Source organism: Sinocyclocheilus grahami, unplaced genomic scaffold, assembly GCF_001515645.1.
Source record: "Sinocyclocheilus grahami isolate Dianchi unplaced genomic scaffold, SAMN03320097.WGS_v1.1 scaffold1474.1, whole genome shotgun sequence".
Taxonomy (NCBI): Eukaryota; Metazoa; Chordata; class Actinopteri; order Cypriniformes; family Cyprinidae; genus Sinocyclocheilus; species Sinocyclocheilus grahami.
In genome coordinates, this window is record NW_015506653.1 from 179525 (window position 1) to 192495 (window position 12971).

Sequence of the window (12971 nt, forward strand, 5' to 3'; positions counted from 1 at the left end):
GTCTCAGTTGAATGGCCACTCCTGAAACCTGACTGGTTAGCGTCCAGTTTGTTGTTCTGTGACAGAAACAATGATACCTGGTTGAAAACAACTCATTTGAGAGTTTTCGCTATGAACGGAAGGAGAGAGACAGGTCTGTAGCTATTTGTAAGTGAAATGTTTAATGTACGTTTTTTGAGCAGTGGGGTTACCCGAGCCTGCTTGAATAAAGTGGGGAAAGTGCCTGTGTGGAGAGATGTGTTGATGATACAGTGGGGAAAAAAAGTATTTAGTCAGCCACCAATTGTGCAAGTTCTCCCACTTAAAAAGATGAGAGAGGCCTGTAATTTTCATCATAGGTATACCTCAACTATGAGAGACAAAATGAGAAAAAGAATCCAGAAAATCACATTGTAGGATTTTTAAATAATTTATTTGCAAATTATGGTGGAAAATAAGTATTTGGTCAATAACAAAATTTCATCTCAATACTTTGTTATATACCCTTTGTTGGCAATGACAGAGGTCAAACGTTTTCTGTAAGTCTTCACAAGGTTTTCACACACTGTTGCTGGTATTTTGGCCCATTCCTCCATGCAGATGAGCAGTAATCTAGAGCAGTAATGTTTTGGGGCTGTCGCTGGGCAACACGGATTTTCAACTCGTGTGGCAAAAAGTTAATTTTGGACCTGGGTACTTTATATATTACTCAAAGTTGCCAATTATTAATAACAGAACATGCCACATGCTAACATGAAGGACATTGAAAGTGTGGTAAAATTGGAAAATTAGTAATTACTTCAACTTGCAAGACTTCAAAAAGAGGAAGAGGCCAGTTTCCACTCTCAATGTAAAACCAAAATATGAATCAGTTCTGCAGCTGAAGCAGACATTCATATTCACTTCTTCTCTCCAGAGGGAAGTCATAATTCTGGTGGGAATCTTCTAGTGATAATATTCAGTCAGCAGGTCATTATCACAAAATAAACCCCATCAGGGTGATTAGGAGTCAGGACAGGTCTTCAATCACTCTAAATGGGGTTTATTTTCTGTTAATGACTATACATTATGCTGCTTATTACAAAAATCATTTCCAAATAAATGATCATTATAATAATTAATTACTTTAAAATTAGTTTATCTTACATGAAGATTAACTCAACATACAAGACAAGGCACTGTTAATTTATATATCATTATACTGTAGCTATACAGCACGATACATTTAGTTTAAGCTCTCTTTCATCCAACTCGTGTGTCCTTGCCTTTGTCTTCGTAAAACAGATGTTTTATTCGCTTTAGCGGCGGACTTCTAAGCTACCAGCCATCTACTGTGTCAAAGGTTTCAAGCTCACCATATATATTAAAATGAATTGCTGAAACTCAAGTGCTCTAAGAGGAATTTGTTATATAGTCAGCTAACATATTTAGTCACACTAAACTGATGTTTAAAAAAGAAAAGACAACCCAGTTTTCACAAGATAACATATTTCATGAGTCTATTGTATTTTACATATTTTTAAGCAGTTTTTTACCAGAAATTATACTGTACAAATTCAATTTAGCACAGCTGTAGTTAAGTTGTCCTTGGGACAGCTGTCAAATATAGTTTAGTGCTCATCTCACACACACACACACATGCATTGTTTTTATACTGTCCACACTCACACAAAGCTTTCTGCATTTTAAGATTTTCAAAAAACTTAATTCTGTATGATTCATAAGCTTGTTTCCTCATGGGGACCAAAAAATGTCCCCGCAAGGTAAAAAATGACTGGTTTTACTTTCCATGTGGGGACATTTGGTCCCCATAACGCAGGGAACTCACTGGTGACTGACAAGGTATTCCAGAGAACGATGAAATAAATATCAGTGTCACCTCTTTAGTTTAATTTTAAAAATAAAATAAAAAAGATGATGAAGAAGAATATTAAAAGAGAACAGGGAAGAAGGTAATTACCATAAAAAACAGAAATGAATGTATCATCTGAGCTGTTTCTCCAGAGAACCTGATAATCTTTGTTGCTATTGTGAAGTTGATATGCATATCAAATGCATGTTTACGGAACAGAGACTTCATAATATACAATACTTTGTATTTTCTAGATTATAATTATGAATCTGCACATTGCTCACGGTTGATGCCACTGTTCATTCATTACGAATTGTTTGGCAACAAACAACACATGACTGCAACAGTCCTTTTCTGTCGAAGATACTAGAAAAGGTCATATCCTCACAATTATATTCCGTCTTAGAGAAAAATGGTATCTGTGAGGATTTCCAGTCAGGATTTAGACTGTATCATAGTACTGAGACTGCTCTCATTAGAGTTACAAAACCTGCTCTTATCATCATGATCGTGGTTGTATCTCTCTAGTGCTATTGGATCTTAGTGCTGCATTCGACACTATTGACCACAACATTCTTTTAAATAGACTAGAAAACTTTGTTGGCATTAATGGAAGTGCATTAGCATGGTTCAAATCGTACTTATCTGACCGCCATCAATTCGTAGCAGTGAATGAAGAGGTATCATATCGATCACAAGTGCAGTATGGAGCACCTCAAGGCTCAGTACTAAGGCCATTACTCTTCACGCTTTACATGTTACCCTTGGGAGATATCATCAGGAAACACGGTGTTAGCTTTCACTGTTATGCTGATGATACTCAGCTCTATATTTCTTCGCGACCCGGCGAAACATACCAATTTGAAAAACTAATGGAATGCACAGTCGATATAAAAAACTGGATAACGAGTCATTTCTTACTGCTAAATTCTGAAAAAACAGAGGTGTTACTAACCTAAAAACTCTGCACGTAATAACCTAGAACACTGTCTAACACTTTATGGCTGCTCTGTCAATTCTTCGTCATCAGTTATGAACCTAGGTGTGCTATTTGATAGCAATCTTTCCTTTGAAAGCCATGTTTCTAGCATTTGTAAAATTGCATTTTTCCATCTCAAAAACGTATCTAAATTACGACCTATGCTCTCAATGTCAAATGCAGAAATGTTAATCCATGCATTTATGACCTCAAGGTTAGATTATTGTAATGCTTTATTGGGTGGTTGTTCTGCATGCTTTATAAACAAACTCTAGCTGGTCCAAAATGCAGCATCTGTATTGTTAAAAGTGCTATATAAATAAAGGTGACTTGACTTGACTTGCAACAGCACAACATAAATCACAGTTTATTCTTCATCATAAGAACTTATATGAAGCATTTATTCTTGTCACAACTGATGCACCTCGTGTCTAGAATCTGTCACATGTCGTGATGCAGTGAGGGTTGGGTGTCTTTCAACCTTCACACACACAGATGAGGGAGTCCCGCGGTGTTTATGGGGGCTGTCATCCCTGCAGACTCCTGCAGTCTCCTCCTCTCTTGCATTTGCTGATCTGCAATGCAGTGCCAGGCTTTCCCAGCTCTCTCTCTCTCTCTCTCTCACACACACACACACACACATACACACACACACACACACACACACACGCACACGGGTATCCTCTGCAGTATGTGTTTTGTCTCTCTGTCTGGGATCTTTACCTATGGCGCGCCAGACGGTCCAAAATTAAGACTAATGACTTGTTGCGGGAAGTCACTATACTATTGCCAGGAGTACCGGCTCATTGAAGAGCATATCGAGCAGCTCTATAGCGCCCCTCACAGACCGGAAAAGACACTGCACGGGAAGCGCAGAGAATACAGCTAGAGTAGATTGCAGATTTCATCATAAAATTAAGAAATAAGAATTCAACCGTAAAAATTGTATTAAATTGAAATAATTTAAAATATCTGTTTTCTATGTGAATATCTGTTAAAATGTATTTTATTTCTGTGATCAAAACTGTATTTTCAGCATCATTACTCCAGTCTTCAGTGTTACATGTTCTTCAGAAATCATTCTAATATGCTGATCTGCTGCTCAAGAAACATTTCTGATTATTATCAAAGTTGAAACAGCTGTGCTGCTTCATATTTTTTGTGAAAACCAAAGAAAATAATACCTTTTTGAAAGAAATTATTACTTTTATTTAGCAAGGATGCATGCAATTAATCAAAGGTGACAGTAAAGACTTACAATATTACAAAATATATCAAATCCTGGAAAAAATCACGGTTTCCTCAAAAATATTAAGCAGCAAAAACGGTTATTGACATTGATAATAATAATCACTATTAATCAACTGAGCACCAAACATTACTGATAATAACTCTGCAGCAAATCAAAATATTAGAATGATTTCTGAAGGATCATGTGACACTGAAGACTTGAATAATGATGCTGAAAATTCAGCTTTGATCACAGGAATAAATTACAGTTTCAAATATATTACAATAGACAGTTCTATTTTTTACGGAAGTTCTAAGGGGCCATGCAATATATATTTTTTTCCTTCTCGTTTTCTCGTTATAACGACTTAATTTTCTCGTGATATCGACATAACCAGTTGTTTTCTCGTTATAACGACTTAATTTTCTCGTTATCTCGACATAACAAAAGTTGTTTTCTCGTTATAACGACTTCATCTTCTCGTGATCTCGACATAACGAGAGTTGTTTTTTCATTATAACGACTTAATTTTCTCGTGATATCGACATAACGAGTTGTTTTCTCGTTATAACAACTTAATTTTCTCGTGATCTCGACATAACGAGAGTTGTTTTTTCATTATAACGACTTAATTTTCTCGTGATATCGACATAACGAGTTGTTTTCTCGTTATAACAACTTAATTTTCGCGTGATCTCGACATAACGAGAGTTGTTTTCTCGTTATAACGACTTAATTTTCTCGTCATCTCGACATAACGAGAGTTGTTTTCTCGTTATAACGACTTAATTTTCTCGTGATCTCGACATAACGAGAGTTGTTTTCTCGTTATAACGACTTAATTTTCTCGTGATCTCGACATAACGAGAGTTGTTTTCTCGTTATAACGACTTAATTTTCTCGTGATCTCGACATAACGAGAGTTGTTTTCTCGTTATAACGACTTAATTTTCTCGTTGTGTGTGTTTGTGTGGTTTCCACAAAGAAATGTAGAAAACACAAAAGATTACAACACTGTAGAACATCACTGAATTAAATTAGCCTATACACTTTACATATAAATCACATTTCTTATCAATATACATTTAATGATTAACAATAAAGATTAATAATAAGGAAAAGAGGCACATTACAAATAGCCTACATCGTTGAAGCCTGTCCTACTGAAGATAAACAGATCCCCGCTTATTAACTAACAATCATGTACCTCAAAGAAGCACAAATAAAGATATAGGTGCAAACAGAATACAGTGACGTCAACCTTGGTTTTAATAAGCAGTTATTTTATGACACAGAACGCGTTGGTGAAACTCATGCATCTAGCAAGAACTTAATACACAAAATAGTCATATTGATTCAAGCATTTAACATTAATGAATGAATTAAATGTCAGTAGCCTAATGAACAATACTGTACAAATTATAGCGATCACGAAGTAGGTCCTATTCTATCCCAAACGCGTACAGTAAAGTGGATACAGTATAGCCTACAACACCCCATCAGTTATATTCAGGTCAATAGTGCCACCTGTTGACACAGTTTTATAACTCAGAGAACAACTTTCGTTATGTCGAGATCACGAGAAAATTAAGTCGTTATAACGAGAAAACAACTCTCGTTATGTCGAGATCACGAGAAAATTAAGTCGTTATAACGAGAAAACAACTCTCGTTATGTCGAGATCACGAGAAAATTAAGTTGTTATAACGAGAAAACAAGAAGGAAAAAAAATATATTGCATTACCGCTTAGAACTTCCGTAATTTTTCTATATTTCAAAATATTACTGTTTTTATTGTATTTTTAATCAAAGTGCAGCCTTGGTGAGCAGAAGAGACTGACCGGTTATTATTTAGTATGCAAATACAGTTTATATTTTAAAGGAATTGTATTTTTTGAAATATTAAATGGCATGACAAAATATATAAATGCCATATTTTGACAATAAAGAATTTGAATAATGTTCACAACACATGTGCTCCAGACGTGTTCACGTGGAGCTGTGGTGATTGTCTGGAAAATGCAGGTTCAAATCTGGCCCATGTCATATCCTATTTTTTCTCTTCCGCCCAGGCCTTTTTATACTGTTCTTTCAATAAAATGTATTTATTTATTTATCTGTTTGTATTTACTTCCATAACTTATGGGCACAAGTTCCATGTTTTTTGTATACAACATATGTTTTAACCCTTTGCTGATACGCATTTGAAGAGCTGTATTTTCTACATGTGCACCAGAGGATGGTAGTTTGGCTGACCTCTCTGCACAGCGAGGCCCTGGCTGTCACAGAAACAGTGCGAGCGAGCGCTGTGATTGGTGCGGAGCGCGGGATCATCCGTTGTTGCTCGCTGAGAGAAGTGCTGAGTGGACCCTCCTGTTGAAGCCCCGCTCCGCCCCGTGGAGCCGCTGCACTTCCCTTTGTCCCGCAGATTTGTTTTTTTTCCATCCTGGTTGAACTTTCTAGCGTGACACTAATAAGTTCATTAGCATCATATATGCGGCTTAGCAGGGCGCGGGGGGCATAGCCTAACAAATGTGTGGAGTCAATTGGTAAGAGACACTTTCTGTTCTTCATAGGGAAATTATTTGCTAAATTAATATGTTGATAACTAGGATAAACTATAGTGTATAGACATACACTGCTTATTTATAAATGAGTGAGTTTTATAGTTGAGAAAGCTGTTCTGGTTGGTTTTATTGTCATTATTTTGAGTTTAATTGATTGTGATTATACTGTGTTTGTTTATAGTTCTTCAGTTGTTTGAAATACTGTTCAGAATTTTTTGTCCAAGACTTCAAAACTAATTTCGAACTCCACAACAAAGCTTCCCAGCTGTGGAGTATAACATCCACGTGGACACCTTGATGAAGCAGCTAATTTGGTGGATGAGAACACCGGCGAAAAACTACTCTAAGCACATCGGCTAGCTTTCCTGTAGGAGAAATATCAGTCAAGCTCCTGAGAGACAGAATTGGAAAAAAAGAAAAAACGAGGAAAACAAGGCCGCAAAACAAACAATGTTGCTCTCGCCACATTTAACATCGAGCCTCTCTGGGGAACAACAATGGCTTCAGCAAGGCCGCAGCGCGTCTACACGTTGCTAGATCTCTCTCTGGCCCGTTGGGTCGTGCTCGACCAGCAAAAGTTGAAACAATTGAAGTTTTATATTTTCCATTGAGCTCAGCACTCAGACGTGTATTAAAGCTTGGCCGTTTATGCTGTCCCCTTCATCTGAAGTCCTGTTACGGGAGCGCTTGGTGCGTGAAGGTTTGGAGGGTGAAGGGCTTGTTGAGATGGTGCTTCGGTGAGGAGTGTTGCTGCTTGAGGTACTGTTCTGCGGGAACGCCACACTTCCATCACGCTGTTGGCTTGCAAAGACACAGAAGGATCGCTTTAGTCTGCTCTGGAGGGTTTGTGGAAATCATGCAGAGAATGAGAAGGATGGGAAGTTTCCGGCCAATGGTGGGAATATGTAGAAGATTGTAAATGATGTGGGTTTGAGATTTCTGTGAAAATCTGCAGGGATTTCTGGATTGAATGTTGGCCCGGTTGTATGTCTGTGGACTGTTTCTAAAGGGTTTATTATGCCGTCTTACATGTAAATACCAGGAGTGATCTATCCTGGAGGCTGCCATCTTTGCTTTACATGGGCACTTAGTTCCAGAAACGTTCTTGGAGCCAATCAGCTGAGTGGTAAATGTCATGTGACTGATTCTCTCTATATTACAGCAGTCAAGAGGGAAAATAATACTCTGATGCTTTTAAGAGCGCTACAAATGGTTGCTGGTGAAACATTGTGATTCTTTTATGTTACTGTATGAAAGATTAAATTCTGTCTCACACATGGCAACTTTTGAAATGGCTGTCAATGGAAAAATACACTTTTTGGCCACATAATTGTGTATATTTGACCCTTGCTATTTTTTGAGCATATTGTGACCTTTTATAACTTTAAAGTTTTTGTTAACTCTTTAAACTCTGTTTTCTGTAGCTGTGTTGCATTGTGTGCAGTCGAAAGCAGATGCAACACCACATGGTTATTAAACAGTCGCTCACTCATTCAGGACAAAGTAAAGCTCCAGCTGCTGGACAGTGTGACGCGTCTCAGGACTCGTCTTAGACTAAACATGACATGAGGAACACGATTTACAGGCGTTAGTGTGACTTGACAGGACCATAGATTTGACAATTAAGATTCAAACAGTTTATCTGCTCTGCACTAGAGACTGTGCAGTCACACCGGAAGAATACCGCTCAGACGGAGCATGTTAAACACTATCAGTGCTCATCGGATGTGGAGTAAATAGATGAATTTACACTAAGAAATACCCCAGTCATATTTCAGTAGGTACATAAGTACGTATGTAAGCGTATAAGTAAGTACGTATGTAAGAAAGTAAATAAATACATTTAATTGAGTACAGAAAATCAGCAAATACAACAGCTGTTCTAACTATAACTATGTAAATGTCAATATTTCTTTCAAATTACAGCAATGAGAATTACAGGGAAAGTACTTAAAGGTGCCATATGTAAGTTTTTGTATTGTATTTTGTATTGTATTTTTGTATTTGCAATTGTATTTCGGCACCCTGGGCTGCCAGTTGGCGGAAAACACAGCGTATTTCATTTCATTCATCGTCAAGTGCGCTCATTCCTGTTGGTGTCATCAATCTGGCAACCTGAGTGTGCCAAGTCTGAGGAGGAGGGGCGGGTGAAAAAAACCCTCTCCGATATTTTGAATTTGGACTGCAATACCTAGTTCAACCACTCAGTGTCAATCCTACATACAGCACCTTTAATATATATTATTATTATTTTTTTTTTTTTGTATTTCATTTATATAAATAAAATATATCGTTTTTTATGGGAGGAAATGCCTGATGATCTGGACATTCTTGATCATTTTTATAATTCAGATTCACTCAGATACTAAATCTCGGTTAACTTGAAATCGAACCTGACTATTTAGACAGATTTCTGCTCATGCAAAAGCATGAATAAACTAAATGCCTAGGAACAATCCCACATTGTTGTGGTCTCACACTCAATTCCTCCCAAATATAGTTAGCTTTATTATGCATGTTTATTCAACGCCGCGGCAATTTATTATCAAAGTGAAAAAATATGGCACAATGTACTGGGTTAATATGAAGGAATATTCCGGATTGACTTGTTTTGCTTGTATTTTGAAATATGCATTGAGTTGTACTTTATGATTAAAGGAGATGTCTTGGCCAAGTACGTTTTCCATTTTCCTAGTTTTTTTTTCTTACAGTGTACCAAATCAATGCTTTTATGAAACACTGTTTGAGTCAATAAAATAAAACACATTTATTTTGACAGATGTTGTACAGTATTAATACCTCAATAACCATTACACTGAAGTCAAGTTTATTTACAGAGCTTTATTCACTTTGATTCAATATTTACAATAAAAATCATTGTGAGCGACACCAAATTCAGTTTAAAGAATCAGTCTTTAAGTACAGCTTCAAGTATAGCAAAGCAGCTCACAGAAGATACAGAGCCGGTGAATTCAGTGCTATAGCAGCTTCATTTGGTCTTTCCCCGAGGAGCACTGAGGTGCTTGGACTCACAGGTTGTGATGTTTTCCAGGTTTCCCAAGGGGACGCTCCTGAGAAGTTGGCTCACCAAGTCCCGACCCAGACTGCTGCTGCTCATCGCCGGCTTGAAGAGGCCTCAGGTCACCCTCATGCGCAGGAAAAGGATGAAACGCACCAAAGTAGCAAAGGCCACGTAAGCGGTAAATATGGTTGTTGTTGGATGTCAGAGTGACCGCTCAAACTCATCCCGACCACTTCAACCATCTTCCTCTGAAATGAACTTCAATCTCATTTAGACTTTATAGTGCTTGCACTGGATTTGGATTGTAATGAAATGGACAAGTAGTTAGATTGTGAAGATCAGACAGAGCATAACAGGTCAACACTGATTGAAGAACTGTTGATGACTCATTAAACGTCTGTTGGACCTATTTTTAGCTGTGCACCAAATAAAACACCAGGCACCATCCATGAATAGTGTGTAGTTTGATGTCCCATCACTTATAAAAAGCACATAAGAAAACTTCAGATCGCTGCACATCAGGTCACATTTACTGCTGTCTGGCAGATTTTTACAGGTAATCCAGTCACAATCCAGGGGAAGTCATGGCCTAATGGTTAGAGAGTCGGACTTGTAACCCAAAGGTTGCGGGTTCGAGTCTTGTACCAGCAAGGCACTGAACCCCCAACTGCTTCCTGGGCACTGCAGCATAAATGGCTGCCCACTGCTCAGGGTGTGTGTTCACTGCTCTGTGTGTGCACTTTGGATGGGTTAAATGCAGAGCCCACCAAACCCCAAGTATGGGTCCATACAAGAATGGGTCACCATTCAATCAAGTGAAGGGGAAGTTTTTTTTAATATCTGTGAAAACCTTTCCAATTCCAACAGGAATCCACACGATCAGGGGGTTCTCATGACAGTAAAAAAGCTCCCTTTGCAGATTTAGCTCAAGTTGGTGGTGTAACTTCAGCGCACAGAACTTCTGTGTGAGCTGTGCTGTATACATCGCTACATTACTGCACATGAAATTACACCAAAATTGCTTTGAAAGTGTGGAAACAGACAACGGACCATTTTACCTGTGAAATTGTGCAAAAATGTTGCTAATGTGACCATACCTTTTTAGTTGAATCTATATTCTGTTCATAAATATCTTTTGGTCTCACTTTAGTTTAAGGACCGATTCTGATTATTAACTATTCAGTATGGCTTTTGCCTCAATAAACTCCTAATTAGCTGCTTATTAATAGTTAGTAGTTTAGCTAATTAACTAATTAGTAGTTAAGTTTAGGTATGGGGTGGTCTTAAGGGATCTAAATATAACCATAAATGCCAGAATAAGGCATTAATATGTGTTTTATAAGTACTAATAAACAGCCAATATGCTAGTAATATGCATGCTAATGAGCAACTAGTTAATTGTGAGAATTGGTCCTTCATATAAGTGTTATCAATGTTTTTAATCATTAAAACATTTTAATTACCAAAACGTTCAACATTTTGCATCCAGCTCTTTCACTGCTTTATTTTCCTCCATTATACAAAATGGAACACTCCATATATTTGTGATCCCAGGAAGTGACATAATTTAGACCATTTCTACAGCATGGCGGGAAGACAAGTGAATAATTTAATTTTCCCAGTTTTACATTTTCTAAAAAAAAAAAGTTGTAGTACTGGCAGCATTTAATGAGCTCAAGCTTTCAACCCTCTTACCAAAATTGTAATATTGTAATTCTGCCAAAATTACTTTAATTTATGGAAAATATACGTTTTTAATGACTTAAAACAGCAGTTGTCCCAAACTACCCCTTGTGGTTAATTATTTGAATTATTTATAGTTAAAAAACCTGTTCCAAATTTTGGTAACAGGGTTGCAACATTTGAAAATTTCATAGAAAATAAAAAGCTCATATAATAATAATAATATTATATATATATAAAGTTTGGTCTCCTGGGGTTGATGATTCATCTGGTGGTGGAACTGTCAAGCCATACTTTGCACCCTATTCATGGAAAGTGCTACCAAAATATAATAACAACATGAGTTGCTTTTTCAGCAGAAATCTTACATGCATCCCCTTGCGTTGCAGCAGCTGCAGTCGTATGCCGCATTTCACTTGAATCGCTGACACAGAGAGAAGCTCCATCTGCCGTCGACATGAACGCAGACCCAGAAACAGAGAAAGCATCTCAGTCGTCTCGGCCAAACATACGAACTAAACACCAAAGCAGAAGCAGCAGAGGCTCAGAGATTGTTGTGAAAATGAGGGATCTTCCACAAAGATCCAGACCCCCCGACTAAGATCCGGAGCCTCCCAGTGACATTTGTTCATCTTTCTCTCAAATACACTTCTGTCATGCAGAATGTTGCATGTTCACTACACAGCGTGTGACAGCACATTATTGCTCTTGCCTTTGCTTGACAGTGCTTTCCTTTCCTGTGTTCTCTGGTCAGGATTTCAGGGACTTTTATTTTTCGATTCCTAATGATGTGTGTGGGTGAAAAAGAAGAAAAACAATGAGAGAAAAAAAGAAAAGGGTATAATTGCCTTGAGCTAGTAAGCAACAGCACACCAGTGGGGTTTTCTGTTGAGCTCGTCAGACTAACGGTCTATTACTGTGTCCTGAGGAGTAAAATATTTCATTTACATGACAATATCCAATGAAAAAAAAAACATTACATCAGAGTTACATAAATCCAAATGGATTATTCTGTGGCCCCCATTATCATTTAGAAACCCCAAAAAAATCATCATTGAAACAAAAAAATAATAATCAAGCAGCTATTTGACATAGTTTATAGAACTAATTGGTTGTTACTGAAGACGTCCACATAATTATTGATAAAAACTGCACTAATTGTTAGGTGAAGCATGTCAAATCTAGCGCATATATCACACAAAATCCAAGGAAAAAATAAGAAATTATATTTTGCATTAAGAAAATGACCATATTTTAGGACCATTGTAATTTTTGTTTACATTGTGACATTATTTTCATGACAATTAAGAACATTTTACCCCAAAATTCTCATTACTGAAATGTTTTTCTTTTTTTCTCAATAGTTACTCTCATTAGATTCTCATTACTATTGTACACTAATAAAAATCTAAATAAATTATATCAAGTATAAATACAATTATACTTTTAATGTAAAATATAATTCATATATTCTAGAAATTATTTTATTTAATATTTTATAAATTATATTTTCAAATTCTAACGTGTTTCTAGTTTCATCTGATTTTGGGGTGAAATACGACTCAAACATTTCTTGACATTTTTCGTGAGATTCACTCATCACACTTGCTTCCAGTAACTTCCAGCAACAAGCTACAGCACAATGAGTCAAAATATAC